The sequence below is a fragment of the Alligator sinensis genome, unplaced genomic scaffold (assembly GCF_000455745.1).
Source record: "Alligator sinensis unplaced genomic scaffold, ASM45574v1 scaffold597_1, whole genome shotgun sequence".
Lineage (NCBI taxonomy): Eukaryota > Metazoa > Chordata > Crocodylia > Alligatoridae > Alligator > Alligator sinensis.
Window position 1 is genome coordinate 905689 of NW_005842074.1, and position 7803 is coordinate 913491.

Sequence of the window (7803 nt, forward strand, 5' to 3'; positions counted from 1 at the left end):
GGCAGCTGCGGGGGGCAGCCGCGGGGGCAAGAAGAGCTCGGAGCCCCCCGGGGGGGGGCGGGGGCGGCACAAAAACAAGTACCCCCGGCCCCTCGGGGCACGGCCGCGTCGCGCCGCCCAGCCGGCGGCCCACAAAGGACAGAAGCGGGGCAGGGGCAGTCGCGAGGCATGGAGGAGCGGCCGGCTCCGTCCCCGAGCATTTCAAAGATCAGGGAAGCACGAGGTTGGAAGGGTCCCAGCCAGATCAGGGGCATGTCCACACGTGCACTTGAATGCACAGTAGCCTGTTTTAATGCGTATTAAACATCACTGAAAACCACACTATTTAGTTCGTATTTAGTGCTATTTAGTTGCACTTTAAAGCAGCACTGTTCAGTTGTGCTTTAAAAGATGTGCACTAAGGGTCCCTTGACCACGGGGCTCTTTAGTTCATGCGCGTTAAGACAGGCTAATGAGCATTTTCCTAGTACCTCAAATGAAGGGTGCCATTGGCGACATGTAGGGGGTGCACGTGGATGTACGTGCACACCCTGAGGTGGGTCGTGCACCCCCTGGAAGCACCAGCCACAAAACCGGAATTGCACTTCCAGGTTTGCTGCTGGCTCAGCAATTGGCTGCTGCCCCCACCCCAGCAATCAGCCACTGGGGGACCCCCCATCCACATCTGGTGCCCCCAGTCGCCCATGGAGGGCGCAGAAGTTATACCAATGCACTGGAAATCCAGTGTCCAAGCAAACTCACTTAATCAAGTCTCCTGGAGCATGCCAACTGCTGCACTCCAACAGCCTCTTGCATCTCCTGCCTCCAAGGAATTGTAGCTTGGGCACCCCGGCTGCCTTTTTTAAGTGTAGGGAGGCTGATATGGGAGATGCAGCATCGTTTTAATTAGAGGGAAATTAAATTAATTAAAACACCCTTTTCCCCCAGCCCCCGGAGCATGTGTAAAAGTACAAGGAGGTACTAGATTTAATGTGCATTAGTTAAGTGTGTTAATGCATGTGTAGATGCACCCACTGCCTCTAACCCACCCTGCAGAACATGAAACCCATTAGGTTGTGGAGCCACCACAGAAAGAGGTGAAGGGACAACTGGAAAGGAAAAGGTGTTGTTTTTGCCTTTAAAAATAGGGAAATGGAGAATACGCTACAGTTCTCCCTCCTGCAGTGGCAGGGAGGGACAGACTGAAAAGCAGCCCATCCTTCATTTCCATGAATCTTTGATTCCTAGAGGAGTGGGGGCTCATCACAGCATGACTTGTTTTCCTTTCCTTAAATTTCTTCATAAGTTGGATTTCTATATTGAGATATTGAATCAGCATGTAGGACTCCTGTGGTTTTGCTCCAGAAAGATTCAGCTTACCCTGAGGACAAAACCATGCATTAACTTTAATAAAGTTTTTGCAAAGCTACTAACAAATGTATGTGAGGTATCTTACCTTTCTCTGTTGCAAAATAACTCAAAGTTGCAGAACAGGAGAAAACTGTAAGCTGGTAGAATGGATAAACGTATTGTTTGTTTATTGCAAAAATTATCAATGATATAAATGCTGTTTTATCATACATCATTTTCATTGCTCCTTTATTGTATTGGTTTTGGCAAAAGCTATAAATAAATTAGTATTTGAATATGAACATCTGATGATAATGTTTCTTTTGAAAGGAGTGTCTTTCTGTAAAAGTAATGTTACTTTTAATCAGAAAGACAACATTTCATATTTAGCAGTCCAGATAGCTGTGTGAGCTACAGTGAAAGTTGCTAGAGCAACTCCACTCCAAGTTCTTTATTTTTCAGTATTCTTAATACCCTTAAAAGTAGCACTGACATGCTTACATCGTGCAAACCTGTTATCCAACCACGTGGAGAAATTCAGCCATTTTTTATAATGGAATGGAGTTCAAGAAATACTTTTTTATTTTGCCCACTGCAAGACTTTTTGGTAGCCTTGTATTGGATAGCTTCCAGGGTTAAAGTAACAAAAGAAAAAAACATGGAAAGGTGAAACTGGCTGCAGAAAAGTCTAACTGGTAGGAGTCTGTATTCAAGCGAAAATCAGTTCAGATTTGGCTGCACTGCTTTAGAGCTTGAGAATTGCACATCTCATCTAGGGAAGGTATGATCGTTAACAGATTTTTATTAATATTCTAAGTGAATGGTGGCTGGGTTGAAAATGTGTGCATAATGAAGGTATTATGTAAGGTACCCAAGTTGGTTGGGGTGTGGGAATTTTTAACATAACAGACTTTGCCTTAGTTGCAATTGTCAGTGGTTACTGACAGCCCATAGTGGAGTGCTGAGATTGTGGCAAAAACATCACGTGACCTTACCTTGTATTAAAGAATATGATTAAAAAGTACCATAATGCATGAGATGCATAAGCATAGTTAGTTGTGCATGCATCCTGAATGTTCTCTTACGATGCAAAGGAAGAACTTGAAATAAACAGAAAAGTAGCATAAACTTAGAAAATAAAGTTATTTATTGTCAAATTATATAGAGTACTTGAGATAATACATAGGAATGCTTGAATTCAAAATAAAGGAAAGAGGAAAAAATAATCAGATTAAGGGGGAAATAGAGCATATAAAATTCCTTTACCTGACATAAAATGTAATCAAGGGCTTTCATGCCACACAATAAATATTGCTCAACATCTGTCTGTTGCAGTAGACTAGTCCTTTACTTACTCCGGGAACTTCTTAAATTTCAGTGCAGACATGAAAGGATAAAGCAAAACATCTGTAGACAGAAAAGTCAACAGATTTCCAGAAGCAAAGTGTTATGTTTTAAAATCCATAGCAGTCAGATTAAGGAATGCTCTGTGCAAGACTGCAAACACCAGCTGGGGCCCAAGTACAAAGCAGAACATTTTGGGAAAAGGAAGAGGAGCATATGGGCAACATAATACTCTTCCTAGTTATCATCCTAAAATATATGTAGAGTAGATCTATACTTCCCCTCAAATTCTAACAAATGGGAGATTGTTTAAAAAAATACTATTTTCTATCATTTTTTGTCTGTAGTTCATTGAACTGATTATCAGCTACTGAAAAATTAAAATGACCTTTAGTTCTAGATATATTTCTGTTAACATAATCCTTAACTAGTCACTGTTTGCAATTAACTTTAAATTAATTATTATCTGGAGTCAGATTTTTGACTGTAGCCCCACTGTTAAGTTACATCAGCTGAGGATCTGGGGAAGGACAGGAATGTGCTCAGTCTATGACAGACTAATCTCATGAAATGATGAAAGGCTGTAGTAGAAGATGCTATGCTGATAAATTACATGAAAGACAATGGAAGAGAAGGAATACTCATTTTAGGGCAGCGATTGCGCCTTCATGCATGGTTATACAGTGTGTACAGGTTCTAGTCATGACTTACGATGTTGAGCACTATTATAACATGATTAAAAACATTAAAAAATAATAGTAATGATAATGTAGACCAATACATGGTCTACATAATGTAAACAATACACCTCGATTTTAAAATATAAAGTGATTTGCAAGCCCAAATTTCTAAGTTGAGAAGAAGGATAAAGACTAAATACAGCGAGAAAAAGAAGTTCTTAGTACCTCAGAGTTTGTTGCTCATCCAATTTAAAGTGTAAATAAATAGAGTCAAACATAACATACACTGTGTAAAACAAAGTGAATAAAGTATCCAAAATGGAAGAAATACTCAGAGATCTTTAATGGCAAGGGATTGCTTATAGTGTTAGCTCTGCCTCAACACCTTGAGTGGATTAGAACTGCCTTTTGAACTTAGTTCAAATGCAAGAATAGAAAATAATGGTATTTTTTATTACATAGCACAGAGTGAAAACTTTAATCCTACTTCTAGTGAATAAGTACTTATTAACAAAAACCTGCCTTTGGAAAAAAAAGATATTCAGTTGAATTAATACTGGAAAAAGATCTAATACATAAGTGGGAATAGAAGCATGATACTTTACCACTGTTTAATAAACTAAAGATGCTTTTCTGGTTTTGACATTTCTGTCTGTGCTGCTTTTACTTCAGGTGAGACCAATATGTTCACTGCTGGCTGATAGAGGTGCACCACATTAGGACTCCAGAACAGATCCAGGCTGTACAATTGTCAGGTACTCAGAATCCTCCTCACTTCTAGTATTTACACAGATGTACATGTCACCAAACTGGATTGAATTAAACCTTTCCCCTGAGATGAGATTGCTGCAACTCTGCCATTTATGTGTTGATGCAGTATTGGGAGAACAACAGTGCAGGATTTAAACTAGTTGTCTTGTTTTTAATTTTTCACCTTTTTTTTTCTTGGCAAAAATACTTCTTAGTCCATCATCATTCTCCTTATCATACATAAGCACCTATCCAAAGGTTCCAAAACTAACATTTCAAAACATGGGCGGCTGGTGCCTCTTGAGTAAGGGGGGGCACTTCCCCACCCCCCCCCAGTGACCAGTCATCGACGGGGGGGGTCCCCCACAGCCGATCCCACCAACCCACAAGTGGCAGCGTCGCGCTGCTGGCACTTCTGAGCACACTGCTGACACTTCTGGGACAGCGCTAGCACTTCCGGGTAAGCCCCCACTCCCCAGCCAGTGCTCTCAGGGGGAGCACCAGCACTCTTGCCTGCTCCCCCGCCTGGGAACGCTGGCTGACGGGGTGCACCAGCGCTCTCAGGGGGTACATGTGCACCCCCGTGTACCCCTACGCATCGCCACTGTTTCAAAACATTTACAGAGTAAAAAGCAATACAGTAAATTGCTCATCTGACTCAAACATTACTAAAAGTCAGTTCAGGTAAATGTATTGGTTCTTTCCTAGCCTCCTGCAATTACCTTCTTCCACCCTGAAAAAAAGGATGTGTAAAAGGTTAACCAGAAGATCAATAAATCCAATCCAAGTGCAAGGTAAATTCAAAGTAAAAAGACCTTCACAGAACAATCTCTCTCTTGTAATGAGATGGAGTTACAGGCAATGATCTCCAGCTTTGCCACCTCAGCTACTTGAAAACATGTAGTGTATTTCCAGGAGGGTGGTATTAGATTGTTGGGTTCCAGATAATATACCTTTGGAGCATAAGGTCTAAAGCTCCAGATGGCGGAAGGCTGGGGCTAACAGGGCTTAGTTCCTGCAAACGCGGGACAGCAGGTAGGGGCACAGGGCATCCCAGGCACAGGCTCCAGGTGGGTGTAGTGGGGGGGAGGGGCAAGCACGGACTCAGACACTCGCAGCCTGGCATGTGGATCACTGCCCAGCACAGCAGGCAACTCTAAATCTAAGAACTTGAGTTCATCTGGAAAACCTATATGTAGCTAGTAAAGATTATAAACTTAGTATTCTATGCTCTCAGCTTGAAACTCAACTCAGCAAGCAGGCAGCACTTCACTTTCTATTTCTAAGTGGTTTCAAGATGTAACCCTGAGCAGAGCACATTACAGTCATCTAGCCTTGCAATAACAAAGGCATTAATGAAAATTAAAGAGACTCTGCTGCCTCAGTGAAAATAGTGAAATAGCTTTTTGAAGAGCTAACCACAGTCACCAAAGGTCTACTGAGTGCCAAATGAAATTTCTCTTCTTCAGATTTCTGGGGGAACTCTACCTTATGTGAAGATGTCAGGAGCAAGACTCCAGGAGCCATGCAGTGAGTGCAGTCACACTGGAATGGGAGTCAAGAGGTGGATTGCTTTCAGTTTCAAACCTCTTCACTAGGAGGTGGTGTGGTGGCTGCTGCAAGAGAGGCCACATGCAGCTCTTCAGAAGTTAATATGCGTCTCCTTGAATCTTTGCACAAGCACACAGTAAACAGCTTCCAAATGGAAGTAGTGCCCTCCCCCCACAGCCCCAGCCATGTGCTGCCTGCAATGGCTGCTTGCTGAAATGGAAGCTGGTTACTGTGTGTTTGTGCAAAGATTCAAGGAGATGCATATTAACTTCTGAAGAGCCACATGTGGTTCCAGAGCCACAGGTTGGCCACCCTTGTCTTAGAATCACAGACAATTAGGTTTGGAAGGAACCTCAGGAGGTCATCTAGCTCAAAGCAGGACCATCCCCAACTAGATAATTACAGCCAGGGCTTTGCCTAGTTGGGCCTTAAAAACCTCCAAGGATAGAGATTCCACAACCTCTCTGGGTAACCTGTTCCAGTGCTTTACTACCCTCATAGTGAGAAAGTTTTTCCTAAAATCCAACTTAAACCTCCCTTGCTGCAGCTTGACACCATTGCTCCTGGTTCTATCATCTGTCACCACTGAGAACAGTCTAGCTCTTGAGTGTTTCTCCCCCTGGGTTAGGGATAGAAGTTACACATAAACTGGTTTAAGTGATCAGAAACTGGTTTAAACCTGTAACAGAACAGAAGTTCAGTGCACATAAACCAGTTTCAAAATGTCTGAAACTGATTCAAAATAAACCTAGTTGAATGTAGTATCAGACTTAACTGATTTGGGTCAAACCGGTTCATGAAACTTCTGTCCCAGACCCCTTCCTGCTTCAAGTGAAATCAGAGTCCCCCAGGATCCCAGCATGCTTTCCAGCCCTGGGCTGTGCTCTATGCTTCAGCAGAAAAGGGTCGGGGGAGGGAGATGGGGCAGGGACTGCCCCCACACCACAGGCAAAACCTGTCTGGGGCCAGGGAAGAGGCATTAAACCTCCCCCTTCTCCTGAGTACAGAGCTGCCCTGCCATGCTAAACTTACTGCTAGCTGCAGCTGTGGACTACAAATCCAGAGGCACCACCTCTGCAGGAAGAAGAAGTGATGAGCATCCCTGCAGAGTTCTTCTGCTGTGCTGCTGGACTGCAAATCCCAGAGACCTCAGGGGCAGCAGGAAGAGGGATAAGAAAGACACAGCCCATGCCAGCTACATTCCAGAGAGCTGTGCTGTAGTGTCCCCACCTTCTGGCCTGAGTTACTGTAGGCATGTGGCTGCAAAAAGTAAATGTCTGTTCACTTGTTAGTCAGTTTAATCTCTGCAGTTTAGGCCGACCTGCAAAGTCTGAATTGATTCAGCCTCGGGCTTTTTGACTGTACTTAGCCCTGGTGGTGAGTTCACCCACTTCCTTATGGTGTCTGGACCTCAGGAATTAGAGGAAAAGAAAAAGGGAATAAGCTTAGGAAGCAAAAAATAGAGGGAACAGAAGAGAGGCCACAGAAGAAAGGTAAACATACTGGAAGCTGGAAGTGAGAGGGAAATAGTGGAAAAAGCTCTGCTCATATCCTGTTTACTCTCCCTTTCAGTATCCACTCTGCCATTGTATGACTGAGGATATGGAGCAAAATGGACCTATGGTCTAAACTAGTAAGTAGCAGTTCTTATGTTCTTATAATGAGAAATTCTGTTCTCAATAGATACTTAGACTCAGTAGGTTCTCATCACCAAGCTAGCTAAAGTACCTTCTTCTGGTGCATTAAGGTAGCTGACTAATAAATGGCACATTCTCTCCTCCTCTCCCCACAGGTAGACGTATGTGTAATAGAATATGGTAGGAAATATTTACTTATACATATACCTACATGTAACCTGTGCTGGCATGCTAGGCCCGGTGATGTGCCGGATTTTGGATGATCAGAGCGCCAGTAGTCCTGGGAACCACCTCAGGCAGGTCTGCTGACTCAGGTGTCCCGTGGAGGGGTGTGTGCCTCACCCTCACTGCCCAAGATTTGTTCCAAACCCCAATAATTACATTGGTTTCTTTATTATGTACAACTATATACAGAAATTTGAATAGAATTTACAACTGCAACATTAGGTGAATAATTCTGCAACGTTAGGTGAATACAAGGGTAGTCCCACTTGCATCAAACAACCTCAGTG

General features: G+C 43.2%; 1 long non-coding RNA gene across 1 annotated transcript; it reads left to right on the plus strand.

The window, feature by feature from the left end:
- The first annotated feature begins 4840 nt into the window (after positions 1-4840).
- Positions 4841-7291, plus strand: LOC112550292. Its single transcript, XR_003094044.1, has 3 exons — positions 4841-4897; positions 5573-5633; positions 7227-7291. It is a non-coding gene; the product is annotated as an uncharacterized LOC112550292 (long non-coding RNA).
- Positions 7292-7803: the final 512 nt, after the last annotated feature.